Raw genomic sequence first — 17,189 nt, 5'->3', positions numbered from 1 at the left:
AACCGGTTGTTTTTTACCAAGATATTGCAGCTTTTTCTACCAGGATTGTGCCCTTAACACCTGGTATTTTAAGCCAAAACATGATCTTTTCCTGACTATAACCAAGTGAATTCTGTGCCTACACATAACCACACATTAACCACAGTGTTGTTGAAGTGTACAGTTTCATTGTATGCACTGCATAATGTGCAAATGCAATGTACAGTGGTGACATTTTTTGAGCCAATTATATTGTTTTAAAGTTGATGGGACTTTTGTAGCTTAAGAGGGAGCACAGCAAAATCTGGTGATGTCACTTGAGTCAGTGACAGTTGGGCAGACTAGGCCCAATCCCATTTCTACCCCTTAAATCTTCCACTTGGTATTGAGTGCCCCCGTTTGCGAGATAACCTTTGATGAGGGAAGTGAGAAATATTAGGGTAGAGATCTGTCCCTAAGAAATGGGACACCACTTCATGCAAATCGGCGTGGCTGACGTGCAGGCATACATCACGTGTAGTAACAGCGCAAGATACCGGTAGTTATTCAGGTTTGAAAATACCAGCTCCAGCGCTGTGTTGTGGCGTGTGCTATGTTTATTCTTCTTCGTCTGATGAATCAACGGAGAAGACGACGTCTTCTAGTTCTGATCGATTTTGTGCGGGTAAGTCGGTTTGTTTAAATATTTTGACACTGTGTTCAACCGAGTTGCTGGTGAGTTTACGCTAGTCCAACCATCTGTTGTTTGTATAGCCTACATTCCGATCGTACAGTAACAAATTGTTTTCCAAAACTTGCTGAAGTTGCTGACTTCGCAAGGTGTTCTGGGAAATTTCATCTTCCACTTTAAGTGTAGGTCGGGCTCCCTTGGAATCTAGGGCGGGTTTTAAGTGTTGGAAACCACTTCCACTACCTCAATTCTGTTTTGGGACATGTCTAGCCTAAATGTGAATGTGCACAACCAAGTGCAAGTGGGTATTTCTAAGGGAAGTGTGGTTACTGGGACAGGCCCTAAATCTTGTGGTGTAGAGTTAGAAAGAATTGAGCTTATCAGACCTCTGCAGCCCGCTCCTCATCTCTACTTGAGGCTAGAGGCTAAAGACCATGTTAAGCACTACTAGCATTACACAAGCATTCCAAATGAACTCGGTGGTTGAGTTGTATCGTGGATAATAGGCACTAGGTTTTTTCGAAAATAGAATAATGTATGGAATAAAAAAAGAGAACATCTCTGATTTCGCCATCAATTTTGATCTTTCTTTTTTTTTTTTAAACTGTCCATGTTGAGTCTAACAATGTTATAGGATTGCAATTTTAAATATATTTATTTATTTAGTTAGTTAGTAGCAGTTTATTTCAAACATGTAAGTAGCAAATAAACAAAATACTCATATAGTCATTAACAGGTTACTAAATGAAGCATGAAAACTGAAAACAACATATAATGATTTGATTTACATGTTCAAAAAGGAGCGTGTGGAAGTACAAACTTATTTGTCCCACCCCTTCTCCATGAATTAATAATAGTCAATTATGTAGCTCCCCACCAATACAAAGCTGTACAATAGTTAATTCTCCTAGACCTATTCTTGTATATTCTTATATATATAAAATCCTTATTAATTGGTAGAATTCTCCTTTAAACTCTGAAGAAATATAACAAAGGGCATTTTTTATACATGCACTTAGTTGTTGCTTTGATTGTTATGCATATATAATATTCCTTTGTTTTTCTCCAGTGAATCTAAACTCCAAATCTTTTAGTTTGGCTAACATGAACTTGTATGAGGCTCTAACAGTCATGAGATCGATCCAGTCCTTATAACAAGGTGTGTTTGTATTTTTCCAGTTCCTTAGAATAACTTTGGCTTTATTAAGAAAGCCTGTGAGAGCCAACCCAAATTGTGCCTGTAAGTCCAGCTGGTTGAACAGATTTGTTTTCAAAAAGGCAAAAACATGGTGTACTTAGCAAGGACTGTTCCAACCACTCCTTGTTTGCCCTCACCACTCTGGGTCCAAAACACGGAAACAAGTTGACAGTCCAACCTTTACATCTCCAGCACTTATTACTTTGAATTACATCAAGCTTTCTAAGTCTGACTGGAGTCCAATAATATCTGTGAGTTATTGGTACCTTGTGTTTTGGACTGCTGCAGATGACGGTTTTGAAGGCGTGAAAATGTCCCAAAAAAATGCATTCAATGCGCAAAAAAATGCACAAACAAAAGCAGAGAAGAACACTGCAAGCTAGCAAGCACGGACGTAAACAATGCATGATTTGAAATATTAATAAATTTGGCTTTGCGAATGTACTATGAGGAAGGAAACACCTCAAGGATACACAAATGTGTCTGAGTATAAAACACTGAATATAAACCTTTGTCTCCCAAAAAAACCTCCATGTTGTAAATTGAAGTTTTGACAGCCAAGTTTCAAGGAGCTTTAAACTCGAAGCACTAATTAAGAAGATACAAATACCGATGTGAGTGTGTGTGCTCCTTTTGTGTGTGTGTCCGTGACTCTCTGTAGCATCTGGGCCACGGAGCCAAGAACCATAAAACATCTAAAAATAAATACTGCTCCAACAGTCTGAAGTGTATTGAGTTGTGGCCAACGACTCTCACTTGCCGGCTGCTCGGCCATATTTCCAAGCTGCTATAGAAATCAGCTATAGAAATCTCTGCACAATGATCCATGAACCCTGCGGCTTTGTGACGACTTTGTGGAGAAGTGTGCGTGTGTGTGTGTGTTTGACTTATGAAAAGGCGATTGCTCAAAACTAGAAATGTATCCATGTGATATAGTGTCCTTCATTCCAAGACATCTCTGGCGATTGCTCGCTCACACACACACACACACACACACACACACACACATGAATGCACACTCACACACACACACACACACGAACAAACACACACACATGCACAGGTGGAGCATTTGAAATGAACAGGTGGGACCAGCTTTGTGTAGAAAGGCCTGTCACGGATGCAGCAATTTTATTCTTCCGCTGTAACTGGGCCACTGACACACACACACAAGCACACACACACACACAGTGGCACACACACACACACAGTGGCACACACACTGCGAGCTCCTCCTGTCCCCTCTCTAAAGGTGCACCCCAGTTCCCTGTGGCTGTTGCACAGGCTCAGTAATTGCATTCCCAAATGTGTGTGTGTATACGTCTGTGCATGTGTGTTTACCTGCCTCTAGGTCAAATCCTGAGGGACATGAACTCTCTGCTGGGTTATATCATTTTTTAACGGGACGCTCAGAGCCTCATTTGTCCCTGTGTGTTTTGGGAGAAATCACCAAGGTGTTCCCATCTCCCTCCCCAGGAAGGCAGAGAGCACATAGAGTACCTGTCAGCTCGTACACACGCCCAACAGGCTCCAGTAGTTAGTAAAAAGAAAGGCCACAATTTGATTGTTTTTCAAACCTGCATGTGCCCACATGTTTATTTTGCTTTATACCAGCTGTCATTGTGCAGCTGCTGCTTTAGCTCATATTTGTGTCCTGTTTCTCTTCATCCTTTGCTGTGGTCCTGCAGCAGACAGCAGCCCGGCTGCAGCAGCTCCCCCTGTGTTACCAGGAGGAGGATCTGGGTCACCGTGTACCTGCTCCTCCCACTGCCTTGCATCCTCTCACTCCCCCCTTGTTCACCCTCTGTTCTATCTCTCTCCATCTTACCCTTTTTCCATGTCTCTTCCTTGTCTGCCTTTGTCTAATCTCAGAGCCAATAATATCACAAATTCAATCACTCCTCTTTTTTTTCCCCAATGTTTTTTTCAATCTTTCGTCCTCATCTCTTCCCGTGCTCCCGCTGGGATTTCGTGATGTAGCATTAGCGTGGAGGTAATTACCGACGGCGAGGCTTAGCCAGGTCTTATCACACTGTTCTCTCCTTCCCTCAGGATCCGTCTCTCCCCTTCCTCATTCTCTTTCAGCTTCTGCCTCTTCCACCGGGACCCCGTGGAGATTCTCCTTTTGGAAAGCCACTGGGTTAAGGACATCTAAAAGCTAATATTTTAATCTGACTTCTCTGTTAGTTGTGCCCTCAGAGTAGCTTTTGTTGACTCTATTAGGCTGGCTGTGCTTTATTAAGGCCAAACCTACCCTGAAGAGACTGCGAGTCTAAACATGCACAGTTAACATACATAAACAACTTTGCATGTCATACATGAATATATATAAACTCATACATGTAAACAAGAAAAGTTGCGCAAGTATGCAGAAACACAAATTTTAAATTATGATTTATTCGTCCTCCTCACACACAGGCACGGTTGTACGTGTTCGGACATCCTGGGCTATAAGCTTATTATAGAGTGGTGAATAATTAAGGTGCTATGTTCATTCATCAACCACTCAAAAATTGTTGGCAGGAGACATACACACTCCCTCTCATAAGCCCTTTCTGTCCGCCCCACCATCTCTCCTTTGCTCTCTGCCCTCTATTTGAATATCTTGTCACTTAGAAATACTGTATGTTAACATGGATGCCTGTGTGTGTGCGCCTGTGTGTGTGAAGGTCACACATTTTTCTAACCAGCACATCATTATTAAATCATGAATTCACCCCTGGCTCGCTCACTCCTCTTGTCTTGCACTGTTTGGTTCTCAGGTTGTGTTGGGGTTATGTGCTATTTTTTCTTTGCTCATGCGTGTATGTGGCAGGTATGGTGTTGTATCTGTCCATGCATGTGCATGAATGTGTGTGTGAATGTGTGTGTGTGTGTGTGTGTGTGTGTGTGGGCCTCGGCCCGGGCCCCTGGAGTTCTCATTACGGTGAGAGTGGATGGCCGAGCCCAGCCCTAACATCTGTCTAGGAGAGTGGAGGGGCCCCACACCGAGCTCGTAGCCAGGGAACACCCTCGGAGGAGCGGCTGCTTTCTGCTGCATAACAAACCACACCGCTGCACCTCGCTCCGCAGAAAAGTTCACTTCTGTTACGTGTTGCATTTTAACAAAGTTCTGTGAATAAATAAGTCCATCAGGATGCTGCATTTCATAGTGTGTGACATCCAGTCAGTTTAACTAGAGCCTGGTTGATACATTATCGGCCCTGAATTGGGTTTTGCATATGTTAGCAAACAAACAGGAATATAAAACTCTCAAATGTTCTATTGACAGACTTAAATATTGTTTTGTTTCATGTGTTTTTATTATTGGTTATTAAATTTCAATAGTGCTTACTCATCTAATATGATCTCCTATATGATTCGACTGATATCCATGTAGGTGCCATCTATTTTTCTTTATTTTGGGGGTATTCTTGCCATTATTTGATAGTGGACAGTTAAGAGGAGACAGAAAACAAGAGCATATTGAGGGGAAATGACAGCTGAGACAGAACCAGGATGCAATAACAGTATATAGCACAGTGATACTCATCTTGCAGCCTGTGGGACAAATCTGGGCGCAGGGTGGCCTGCCAATCATTTTTTTTTAATTCACAATGACAACAAATTTATTTACAATGAGACAATGACAATGTTTTTTTGTAATTTTAATGTTAATAAGGTATGCATGAAAAATAAAGCATCAGAACAGAGCTTGTTTATCAAAAAAGTGCCCGGGTGGACGCTCCGACAGAGGCCCCAAATGTCCTCAAATCCTAGAAACGCTCGTATTTACACCTGACCTGCATGGGCAGCTTCCATTGGATTTGCCTCTTGGCAAAGATGAGTGAGGGACAGCAACCTGAAAATGTTGAAAACAGGCAATTCATTTATTATATATACTGATAAATATTATTGTTTGCTATAACTGACTCCTGGCCTCCTATCATTATGCAAAAGGCCCGCTGGGCGAAGCAAGTTCAATATCCCTGATAAAGCATCTGGCCTCCTGGACGCCCCACTGTTGCTCACGTCTTCCATAATACATTTTATTGTTCATTTAAGGTTCAAAGTTCATTCCTGACTTTGAAAAACAACAGCTCACAACAAGGTCCATTTAATAGCTGTAGCTGTTGCTCAGTGCTTCACAGGCAGATAGAAATTTGGCCAGTTGTTTTTCTTCTGAGCACCTTAGGGATAGTCAAAGGCAAGTTGGCGTAAACCAAATCCTCAAAATTAAACTTAAACTTAAACTCAAAATTAAGCTTTCTGATTTGATGCCCCTTTGGAGCCTATCCCAGCTGTCATTGGGCGAGAGGCAGGGTTCACCCTGGACAGGTCACCAGACTATCACAGGGCTGACACATAGAGACAGACAACCATTCACACTCACATTCACACCTACGGACAATTTAGAGCCACCAATTAACCTGACGTGCATGTATTTGGACTGTGGGAGGAAGCCGGAGTAAACCCACGCTGACACAAGGGCTCCCCCAACCCAGTTTTGAACCAATAACCCTCTTGCTGAAAAGTGACAATGCTAATCACTGCACAATCATGGGAATGGTTGGGAATGCTTTTGGTTAAATGTACAGCTTTGTTAGGGTTAGGGGACCTTTGTTGTCACGGTTACAATAGCCCTTTTTAAATAGGAATTGTGCAAATTTGCAGGAAAGCCCAATCAGTCTTCTTTCAACACTGGCAGTATAAAAACAAAATCAGGGAGTGCAGCTAAATGCCGCCTGCCTACTTTTGTTTATACAGAATGCGCCTTTTTCGGGGCAATGGGGGGCGTGAGCAAGTAACAAAAAGTGTAGCTCAGCGTGTGACGTAAACAGTGATGTGGGAGGGAAGCCACGGCTGGTCAGTCCTTCAGCGATTCTCTCATAAGTCGGCCCGTTCTTCACCGTCCCTGTCATCTGGCGGTTAATGGCCTCTTCGGTTGCGAGGGCAAGGAGGGCGCGCAATTCCTTGTCTCCCCAGTTGCTCATCTTTACAGTGTCTGTCAGGTTTGCGTTTCCCTCTTGCTACTAGCTGCTCGCTAATTCCTACTATCAGCTGTTTCTTGTTTATCCACCGCCATTGGCTCGCACATGCGGCGTCATCAACAGCTTCTCCTGTGGTGGAAGATCGCCTCGTTCTGTTTAAACTAAAAAGGTTCCGCCAACATGACTACCCAATGAGGCTTTAAAATGGGCACCTCTGATCAACTCGCCATTCCGGCTCTGTGTGTCTAAACGCTCGCAGCTTGCCGGCAAAACAGCCCAACATTCGCGGAAAATTTGGCAGTGTAAAAGGAGCTAATGATGGCCATGCAGTTCAGGCCATCTATGGTGGTTGAAAGAAACCAAGATTTACTGTCAGAAGCAAACAGTTGAACTTCACCCTAAGATGATGATCATGTGAAAGCTCCAGACCTGCTACTAAACAGACCCTGCTCATAATAATCAGCTCAGCCTCCCAGCTCTCATCGTGGTTTATATGCCAACGTGAAAAAACAAACAGCATCAGTCTATCGGATTTGTATTTGTATTATTCTGTCATTACTCTCAAGTATCAATATTGGTATCAGCCTCAGGCTCGAGTTTTAACAGGAGACTGACTTTGAAGAATGTAACTGAGCGCAACCGGAGCTAAAGCTTTCATACCATCTCACAACACAGATGGAGGAGAAAGTGAAAGACTGATGAAATAAAATCCCTCTCCATCCCCAACATGTTTGTCCTCTCGAGTAAAGACAGAGAGAAAATAACCACAGTGTCTCCCACCAGAGAGCGGGGACACATTTCAACATCGTCTGTGTGACGGGGGGAGCATGAGCTCATAAGAAATGTGGTCTTAACTTAGAAGAACACAAATCACTACACACAGAACCTTTAATATTTAAAGGGATTACATAAAAATAATATGACAAGGCTGTGCTGGGAAACACTTGGATGTCTTGCGAGATCTAAGCCTGATTTTATCTTTTGTTTTTCTGTACATATAATAAGATCTTAGAATATATTTTTTCTCTCCTTCTTTTATTCATCAAGGGTACGGAAATTCATTATTTTCCCAACACCACCCCGGTTCATATTTAAGATGCTGAACACAGATACTGTGTTTTAGAGTCTCACCAGTGCTGTTGCTCCTGTGAAGCTCTGTGGAGCGGTTGGGGATTTGCTGCCTTGCTCAAGGATACTAAATGTTCTTTTTTCTTGACCCTTATTCTCAAAGTGATCTGTTAAAAAAGCACATAGATATATAATTTTGAAACTTCTGCTTCTTCTGCTGCTCTGATTATCCCTACACTGTATGTGAAGGTTGTCACTGTCAGTTACAAGATCAAATGACTAACAGGAATTTATTAGTTCTACTTTGCAGACGGCTGAAAAAATGTCCTCCCCATCTGCTGAGTACGTCCCACCAAAACGCTGAAAGACGGTGCTATTAATTATCTTGAACATCCTTCCTTTTTTTTCCTTGAAACTGCAACCGATGTGCACAGGCTTTTCTTTGTCACCGTTTTTTCCTCTCATGAGTCATGCTCGAATGTATCCAGAAGATATGAAACAATCTATCTCTGCCTCATGAATGCAAAGAAATATCAGCTTTCTAATCCTTCACTACATCTGAAAATCGAACTTTTATGTTCCTGGAACACACACAGCTGCTGCCTTCCTCTTCCTCTCTCTTTTTGACACACACACATACACACGCACCATTTAAATATCAATGAGTCCTCTCCTTTTATGCTATGCTGTGGGTCTCCAAACAAATGGATTTTATCTGGCTGTGTGGCATTTCCCAGGTGGTATTATCGGTCACTTGAGTGTCGGCCACCTGATGCTCAAGAACATATGAAATGACTGTTTGTGTACATGTGTGTGTTCTGCATGTATGCTTGTGTGTGCGACACACCTGGCCTTGCTATTCACTGCCCTCTGAGTCCCTCTCAGTCCTGGTGAGCCTCTCTCCGTCTGTTTGAATAGTGACAGTCCTCCCCTGCTGCCCGCAGCCAAGAGGGCTGAACACCTGTAGAGAGGTGCAAACACGCACATTCACACATGCAGGCATACAGGCACATCTCAAGTCCTGATGCACTTCTTCCACCTCTGAGTTGCCCCCATCAATTTTCACTCTTCACTTCTTTTTATTTACCTACCTCCAGTTTGTGCCTTTCGCTTTGTGTGTATGCCGGTGTGTGAGTGTTTGTTGTTTTGCTCCACTGTGTAGCAAATGACTTGTCCCGGCTGGGTGGGTAATTTTCCAGTGGCATTGGCGCTTTCATCCATGCAGTCTCTCGGGGTGCGGTGTTTATGAATTGACATCGTAATCACGCCTTTGCTGCTTTCTCTCCATTTCCAGCACCTTGGGAGGGCAGGCGGGAGGGTCTCAGGTTTATATGCAGATGCTTTAAAAAAAAAAAAAAAGATGGAAATCTGCGACGGACTGTTGCTAGAGGGCAGGAGAGGCAACAGCAGACAATAGGTGAGCAACTGACTGACAGGTTGAAATTGAAATAGGAAGAACACACTGAGGCCAGAAGAAAGAGACTAGGGGAGAGAGAGAGAGGGCACAGCTTGGAAAGAGGTTCAGCAAATAGGACGGAGATTTTGTTGAAGCGCATTTAAAGATGCTATCTATTAAATTTTCATATAAATAAATGTTTTGAATTATGTGTGTCCGCCCTGTTTTGAATAAACAGAAGAACTGTTCCTTTGCCTTCTTCTTTTTCTCTTGACATTTACCATCTGGAGCTGTCAACACACTTTGCTAGTGTCCAAAACAAAACCACAGGCCTCTTTAGCCAATCATGTGTAGAACAAGTTTTGAAACTTTAAAATACCAAACAAGACAGTTGGTATTGGGTACTCACTCACTCACTTATGCAATGAACCACATTTAACTTGTTCTGCATCCATCTGCTTGTGGAGGTACATTCTGATTATAGCAAACCACATCTAATTAATCAACTGTTTATTCAGCACTTGAATAAAGACAAGGTACAACTCCAGTGAAACACGATCCCGTCAGTTGCTTCATTTCATGCATAGCAATTTAGTGATTTGTGCCTCTTACATTTTAGCCTGCTGCTTTATAATTGTCCATGTTTCCAGTAGTGTTCGCAACCAAAAAACGGTGCCATCTTATTCAACCGCTGCCACCCAGACTAAATCATAATGCAGATTTTGGTACCTCATTTTGGTTTCAGAGAGAGATGGCATGTGTGTCACAGTGGCACATTACAATGAGGCTGCAGTGACTGGAGCAGAGAAAATGAAGTTAGCAGAGTAGTGCAGTGAGTCCAGTTTAGGCTATTTGCCAGTGAATAAATGCTACAACTCCTCAAGACCCAAACCAAGCTCCAGTTTCTCTCTTGGCACCTGCTGATTTGAGTGTGGAGGGTTAGCCATGAAGTTAGTGAACAAAGTTAGCTTGTGAAGTTGGCCTTGCATTGACACCTGACCAGGTTCACGTAAGGTGGACTGTTAAGGTGTATTGTAGTTAGAGGTATTTTTTATTTGATATGGGAGTTTGTTAATAGTGTTTTCTACCTACCTATGTACCTACCTAGGACTTCAACATTACTAGGAAAATAAAATACATATACACAGCGATAGAGGGTACACTGCTACTCAGTTACACCATTACAATGCACTAATACACCACCCCTTAAGTACTCTAGTACAGGGCTCCAAATTTGGACATATATTCAAATCTTATTCTGATCAGAGAACCTTAAAGGATAACTTTGGTATTTTTCACCCTGGACCCTGTTTCCCCATGTGTATGTGTGCGTATGATTCATAGGTACAACTCGTTCTAAAATTGGTTCAGTATTGAGGGAGGCGGATGCAGCCGGGAGCCGCGAAACAAGCTAAAATGGTAACGGGACAAATGCGTCCCGTATAAGTCTGCGCATTAAAAGTGCTTTTTTCGCCACTGACCGGTTCAGATCACCAGTGCTATCTCTGTAAATAGCATACTAAGCGTTTCCCTTACCCTTCACTTGCTCTGGGCTGTGTGTGACGTCATCTCACGAGAGCTTTGCTTGTTGCCGAAAGAAAACAGAGGAGCCATGCTGAGCGCCGCTCAGAGTGGCGCTGGTTGTCCCGGAGTAGAGTTGAGAGTTTTACTGCATCAATTGAAAACAATGGTTCGTGTTTGTGCTTATCCGAATTGCAAGAACAGGATGTCGCGCAACACCCCGTACAGCTTTCATAGGCTGCCTTTGTAGGACAGCGAGATGCTGAAGTTGTGGCTAGTTGTGCTACAAATGGATGCTAACACTCCTGTCCAGACACTGTGCCTTGCAGACCATCAGGTCTGCAGTGCTCACTTCTGCCAAGATGGCTACTGCTAGCTGAAGAAGAGAAGACATCCAATCCCGAAACACCTCTTCCTCAAGAAAACGGCTGTCCCACGAGTAGAGAGAGCTACAGACACAGTGGAGCAAAGCTCTCGCAAGATGACGTCACACAGCCCAGAGGTAAGGGAAACGCTGAGTATGCTATTTACAGAGATAGCACTGGCGATCTGAACCGGTCAGTGGCGAAAAATGTGCAAACTTATACGGGACGCATTTGCCCCCGTTACCGTGTTAGCTCGTTTCGCGGCTCCCGGCTGCATCCGCCTCCCTCAATACTGAACCAATTTTAGAACGAGTTGTACCTATGAATCATACGCACACATACACATGGGGAAATAGGGCCCAGGTTGAAAAATACCGAAGTTATCCTTTAACCTTTTGAAGTACAATACATTTGTCAGCTCTCTTATCCACATATCATACTGTATGTTGGTGCACAGTCTGACTTGTACATGAGTAGAATAAGTTTTTTTTCCACGACCGTACCAAATGAAATGGCCTGAGTTTTATACTTGTCTGCCAATGGTAACACACTCATGGCACCTCGGACAGCAACTAGTGGGTTAGCTTCCCAGTTCTTCTCAAAGGCATCAGAGAACCATTCGAATATACTCTTCCAATAACTAAACCATTTCCCACATGTCCAAAGAGAATGTGTTAGGGTTGGGGTGTCCCATCTGCCTCTTTACACCCACCACAGAGAGGGGAAACATCAGGAAAAATATTTTGCAATCTGTCTAGTTTTGCCTATGCGCTGGTTTTGTATGAGATTGTGTCCAGAGTAATTGAACATTTATGCACACTTTCAAGACTCTCCGCCCAGATCTCACTGTCTATCTCTTCTCTAAACTCACTCTTCCAATTCTGCAAAAGTGCTTTTGTGTTGTGCATTTAAATAATGTGGTAAAAGTTGGAAACCGCTCCCTCACTATGAGGATTGAAGTTGTTGATGCTCTAAAGAGAGTCGTAGAAACATATTTTCTCAAAATTAGACGCATATTTCCTCGTGAAATCCTGAATCTCTGCATAATTTTTATAGTTTTAGCCTAAGTATACTTTAAACTGAGTTAAGAATGAATATATTTTCATTTATAAGTTGGAATTTACCTTAAAAAAAAGATGCCGTTGACCATTGTTTTGTGCCTTTATAATAAAGAAAAAAAAAAGTTCAGGTTCTTTTAAGGCAGTGGTACCGTTTTTAAAACCCAAACGATACCCAGTTTCTTAGTCAGGCTGCAGTGTGTGTGTGTGTTTATGGCCTCCAAGTAGCCTTAATGTTGATTCACGTTTTGTACACTAATGCAACATTAGGGAAAGATAAAGATGAAGAGCATCACAGAGTATGAGGTCAAGACACTGTGCTGATGTGTCCCCGGGGGTTGGCATGTGGGAAAGCTTCCCATCATGCACTGGGACAATGGTTTCCCACCATTTCCACACATGATTTGTTTTCACAAAATAAGTAATTATGAGTTAGACTGCAATATTACGAATTTGTTTTTAGTTATCTTTTTGATTGTTCCATTATAATAGAAACACATGTGGCTTAATTATATCAATTTGAATTAAAGGTTCAGAAACAGCTCAGTGTTGATGCTGATTGGGAACAGTTGGATGTCTTTAAAGTGAGGTTACGTAACTTTAAAAGTAGAAACAAGACATTCTTCCTCTTACAGTTGATTTCAAAAGCAATGCACCACACCCTTGCTTAGTTCAATACACCCAGGGGTGCTGTTGCTACAGCCTTATATGGTCAGGATGGTGGGCACATTCTCACGCAGACGGGGAATTGATAAATCAAATTCCATGCATAGAAATGAGTGTGGATTAAGCACAAAACTGCATACACAAGGTTAATAATGACTCCCCAGGATCTCGCAAATCATCACTTTGAACAAGGCCAACTGCATCTGTAAGAATTTATGTTGAAGGTGGCGGGCAAACACAAAATGTTAAAAACGCCTTGTTACATAAAGTACTGTTAAATTCCAAACTAGGGCACAGTTGTTTTCTTCTGTTTGGTACAATTGTGAAAGCAGGGTTTCCGTCCCCAATGGGAGGGCAGTTGGATTACCTTTGTTTTCAAGTGCGCCATGCCACTCCTAGCTGCTGCAACTGAGCCTTCAGTAACAACCCCGGCTTTGTTAGCTCTTCTTACATTCAAACTTGTTTTTGTCTGTCCTGTATTCTCTCGAGCCTCTGAAGCTGCATGATGAAATACAGAGGTAGCAGTGTCGAGACGCAGAGGCAATGGGAGGAGGATTAAAACCTTCGCTCTGTGACACTGTAGAAAGCAGATGCCTTTTGATGTGAAAGAAATTGGCTCATACAGTGTTGTACAGCAAAAGGAATGGGGGAATAATCATACTTATAACGTCTGACACCCAGATATGCAAACACACACAGTTTAACATGTCTGCATGTGAGAATTTAATTTCCTCTCCTCTGATCTCTCTCTTTGTCTTCCTGTTTCTCTCTATATCTCTGTCCTCTCCCAGTCAGCTGCCTCGTGTCTAACCCACTCCCTGTAAGCACAGTGCTTTATTGTTTACCACAGAATGGAAACTCTTTATTTGGGGGATTAAAGTTAATACGATCCCCACTTTCACAACATGGGTCATGATTCCTCTCTTTTTTTACCTTTCCCACTCCTCTCCCAATGTCATGGCCAAAGTGGCAGAGAATTCAAGGTCTCATTGAGCAAATGCAGTTAATAAAATGCCACTGGAAGGGGAGAGAGGGCATTTAATAGCAGAGAGGATTTGAGCTGGTGGCAAGAGATTAGGGTGCAGTGTTTTACTGGGCAATTCTCCCCAAGTCATTCTCTGTCCCCTTCATTCCATCTCCTGGGTTTATGGACAGGAGGGTGTCCATAAAGTTACATGGGTGAACGGATGCAGGATGGAAGTGTGTGTGTGTTTGTGCGAGGTTTTTTTTTGCTTGCCCTGAGGTTCAACGGATGCATGTTTAAACTCGAAAGTGCCTCACAGAAACTCATCACAGTGGCATAGAAACCCAACAGCTGACTAGCATTATTTTGTTGTTGTAATTGCAGAGGATCGCAGACACACCACACACAAGTATGCTCACAAAAACGCTCACAGGCTCCACATGGAACTTAGACACAGCTATAAATCTAAAAAAAACCTTCTGCAGCTAAATGCTCCTCTCTGTTCAGGAGCTAGCTGCTAACTGTGTCTGTGTACTGTTTGGAGCTGAGCAGGTAAAACATAGCAGCAGCCAGATTACATTCGAAGCTTACACGATACCCCACACATAGAGCTTTTTAACTCAAAACAGCTGCTGCTTGCTTTGGCTGAAAAGAGCTATGAAAGCCATGAGAGCAAACACACACAGTAAAGTTGTGGGCTGGACAGCTAAACAATGAGCTTAAAACTCACTATGAAGCTGGGGCAGGAGAGCTGCAGTCTTTCTGGAAAGCTACTGAAGAGGCAAGCAGATATTATTTAACAAAAACTGCACTGCAAGAACATAACTACCAGTAAAATATATACGTTTGTATTTGTGTTTGCAGATGTGATCTGTGATAACATTAGAACTAATTGCAGAGGAATATTAGCTATCTGCTTTGTTGTCATGGCCTGTCTGAAATTGTATCTCTCACGTAAGTTGGTTCACACTGTTATTGTTCTCTGATATTGGTGTCACAACCACATACCGCTAATTTCTTATCCTCGCAGCCCAGCTCTGCCACATTCAGCTCAACTGCATGCATGGTTTATCGCTTGGCGACCACCATGCTCATGCTGCACTACTTTTGAGCCAGTGCAGTGCCATTACCAGCACCGGCTGCCAGGGGCAACGGGCCGGCTCTGTGGGATTGGAATGCAGCCGTGTGTGTGTGTGTGTGTGTGTGTGAGTGTGTGAATGTGTGTGAGAGAGTGTGTGTGTGTGTGTGTGGGTGGATGGCAGGCAATCTGTCGCTTGTTTACACTTTATATATAACTCTCTGGGTGCTGTAAATCTCCATCGGTGTCTGTCCATGAACATATCCCTCCTGGTTAGATTACATCTGCTTTTTTCTCTCTTTCTGTCCTCTCGTCCCGCCGCATGTGTATCATACTATAAATCACTATGTGACACACTGATGCTTCTTCGTATGATGTCTTTTTGTGAGCGAGTGCTGGATCTCTCCCTCCTCTGACATCCGTTAAACTTTGAAAGCCTGCAAGAGTGAAATGTCTATTGATCTGCGTAATGGAGGGCGTGATGCTTCCATTGGTGTGGTAATGTCATGGGATGAGACACAGACAAACGTACAATCTTTTCCTGCTGGCTGCCCGGAGACACCACCTATACCATCGATCCATCACTTAGGTGTCCCTTTTCCACCATCGATCTGCCCACCTGAAATCTGGCCAATGACCTGAAATCAAGGCGGAGAGGGAAACGCTTTTGATCTAGGCCGCTAAATATCCCGTGCCTCTTTAACAGGCACACTTCACAGGTCACGGAGAGGCCAAGGCTGTTATCATGAAAAGCTTGCTTCGCTTACGAAGCACCATCTTGCCAAACGACAGCGATGGCTCCAACAGAAAAATCAATGCCTTTCCACCCCCATCGGGGCGAGTACCTCTAAAAGCATTTTCTATCCTGCTTTTCAGCAGCATTTATTAATCTTTTAGCAGCTGACTCTTGTCTCCCTCTCTATCTTAACATCTGGGATAAGGCTTAAGTGGTTATGGGCTCCCCTCACTCCTAGCAGAAAAAAAGAAGCGCTCATTGAAATCAGGTCTTTTGCTTTGTAAGGATAGAGAAATCAACTTTTGTTATGGATAGATGTAGCAGAGATTGCTTGCTTATGGACTCTAATTTTCGTGCTGTCTTTGGTGAGGACAAACAGTGGGGAAATGCCACTTCTGTGTTCAGTGAAATGTTTTTTAATAGGAAAAATGCAAACAAATATAGCTGCTGTCTCGCTGTTGGCGCCACGAAGAAAATATAACCGCTAATGAATATTCAAAACCTTTCTCACTTGGTGTGATGGCTCGTCCAAAGTGACTCGAACGCTTGTAAATTGGGAGATTTTCCAACCCCTTCTGCTCCTCTTGACAGTCCAGTGATAGAGGAAACTGAATACGTCTTGGAAATATTGTGTTTAATTTGTCAAGTCTTTTCAGTTGTGAAGGAAGGCAAAAGAAGGAGAGGAGTGTTTTTTAAGAGCGTCTGGCTCTAGGCCCAGACGACTGGCTATGGGCTGTTTGTCTAAGTTGTCTGATTCAGCCGTTGATGGAGGTATTATTTGCAGTTGGAGTAAGGATGAGTTGCAGCAGACTGTGTGGAATACAAGGGATTTTCTCAGCTCCTGGCTCATGGGCAGGGCTAAGAGACAAAATAATCCCTCTACAAGTGCAATATGGACAAAATCCTCGATGGGGGAAATCCCATGTTCACTTGGACATACATTTCCCCCACCTCCATTTCTGCTAAGGCTTCAGGAATGGAGATGGTGTTTTTTGTACCCCCCACTAATGTTGTTTGATACACAACATGTAACAGTGAACAAGTACTGGGAGAAATAAATAAATATTTGCTTTGCTGAAAAGAATAAAAAGTAGAAAAGCTTAAGCCAGACTTTAAGCTTTGCTGCATAAAACAATTAGGCTGCTTGTAATGGTTGTACTACATGATGTAGGGCTTATTCTGCAATGGTAAAAAACACAGGTTTGGGATAATCTCGCAGCCACTCAAGCTGTCGGTGTGCTCAAGAGAAACTGGTTGGTTTAATGCATCGTCCAAACACGAGGCAAAAAAATTGTAGCTTAGAGCTATTCCAAATAAATCACACTCAAGTTCAATTCAATTCAACTTGATTTTTATTTATAAAGCCCAATATCACAAATCACAATTTGCCTCAGAGAGGTTTACAGCATACAACATCCCTCTGTCCGTGGACCCTCACAGCAGATAACAACGTTGGGAAGATGTGAAGGAAGGGCAGATGTTGAAAGCTGTAGGGCTCAGCCCAAACCAAAGGGGGTCCA

General features: G+C 42.9%; 1 protein-coding gene and 1 long non-coding RNA gene across 2 annotated transcripts in view; one reads left to right on the top strand and one right to left on the bottom strand.

The window, feature by feature from the left end:
* The window catches only part of LOC126397843 (calsyntenin-2-like), a 351,479-nt gene that overhangs the window by 11,846 nt on the left and 322,444 nt on the right, over nucleotides 1-17,189 (top strand). The gene's annotated exons all lie outside the window — the stretch shown is intronic.
* Nucleotides 5,552-9,219, bottom strand: LOC126398034 (uncharacterized). Its single transcript, XR_007570730.1, has 3 exons — nucleotides 8,977-9,219; nucleotides 8,733-8,846; nucleotides 5,552-5,688 (listed from the first exon to the last, which is right to left on the bottom strand). It is a non-coding gene; the product is annotated as an uncharacterized LOC126398034 (long non-coding RNA).

This window comes from Epinephelus moara, chromosome 2 (assembly GCF_006386435.1).
Source record: "Epinephelus moara isolate mb chromosome 2, YSFRI_EMoa_1.0, whole genome shotgun sequence".
Taxonomy (NCBI): domain Eukaryota; kingdom Metazoa; phylum Chordata; class Actinopteri; order Perciformes; family Serranidae; genus Epinephelus; species Epinephelus moara.
Note: the sequence above shows the minus strand (reverse complement) of the source record. Positions and strands in the feature narration are given on the sequence as shown.